Genomic DNA, 1305 nt, shown 5'->3' with positions numbered 1-1305 from the left:
TTGCAAATAACTGTTCTCACCCTTCAGTCAACACACGTTAACTATAAAAAGCCAGATTTTAAAACATAACCTATATTTAAAAAGGCTAGTTTGCTTCCAAGCACGACATCTTGCAGTTCACATTTATGTTTAACAAGCAAACCAGACTGTGCATTTGCTAAACATACCAAGACCTCTTTAGGTGGACTCTGTACAGTTCCCCAAGCGGACTTCACACCTAACACTCTAAAAGCAGATCCAGTGCGAACACCCTAAATTTAAAAAAAGAACCTCAATACAAAAAATTGTGAACCAGGAACAGTAGAAAAAAAGTAAATTGTCCGTTTTGAAAACACAAGTGGGCTGTATGCTTGTTTGAACAACGGTTAACACAAATGTAAGAGAGTTTGCATCGATTTACTAAATGAAGAAATTGTTATTGAACCAGTCCAGAAGAAATGCAAAAAATATATAAAAGGGGGGGGGGTGTAAGGAGATGTTTACATTGAAGTGAATTTGTAATTCAGCAGAGAATCCACTTAAATGAAAGATGATAGAGATTGCAGATTTATGACGACTGAAGGGTGAAACATTTGGCCGGAGGTCTCCTCCACGGGTGCCCGACTGCTACCTGCAAACAGATACATGCATTCCAGTGCCGCAGATAAGTGGCTGTAGCCACCTCTTCCCAAAATGACGAGGCCTCCAAACCATGAATGAATTCATAACGCTCTCCAGTGACACTGCCACCCCCAAATAGAATTTAATAAAATAAATTAAACAGCAGCCGAGACACAATCCGTCCCCCAAAGCATGAACTGCGCCAAAGGAGAACCCAGCCTCTCAAACCCAACCATGCACCCCACAGAACTAAATACAAACTGTTCAGCACTCTGGTAAAGAAAACCCTACTCAATTTTTTTTAGGGGGCAAACTCAGGAAATCCATGGCTGAGGACAGCCCCTCCTCCAGGCTTGAAGTGGTCAACTCCCATTTCAACCTCCCAGCGCTTGACCGAGCAGCTGAAACAAAAAGCGACAAGAATGAATAGCACAGAGCTTTTATGCGCTTGCTGATGATGTTTTGGTTATGGGTGGATTCTCCTTCCAGAAAACCACCAAGTTCACAATTCTGTTTATGTAAACTTTTAGCAAACTAAAAAACAAATCTGAAGCCCTTTGTCTGAAAGGCCAATTGTTGCACAACGTTTGTTTCTCCAGCACCACTATAATTGCTATTTCATTCAAGTTACAAAAGGATACCAAAGGTATTGGACAATATTGAAGTGTTTTCTTAAATCAACCTCTCTCCAAATAAATCACAAAA

The sequence above is a fragment of the Polyodon spathula genome, chromosome 24, assembly GCF_017654505.1.
Source record: "Polyodon spathula isolate WHYD16114869_AA chromosome 24, ASM1765450v1, whole genome shotgun sequence".
Taxonomy (NCBI): domain Eukaryota; kingdom Metazoa; phylum Chordata; class Actinopteri; order Acipenseriformes; family Polyodontidae; genus Polyodon; species Polyodon spathula.
The sequence above is the reverse complement of the archived record's forward strand: the minus strand, read 5'-3'. Positions refer to the sequence as shown.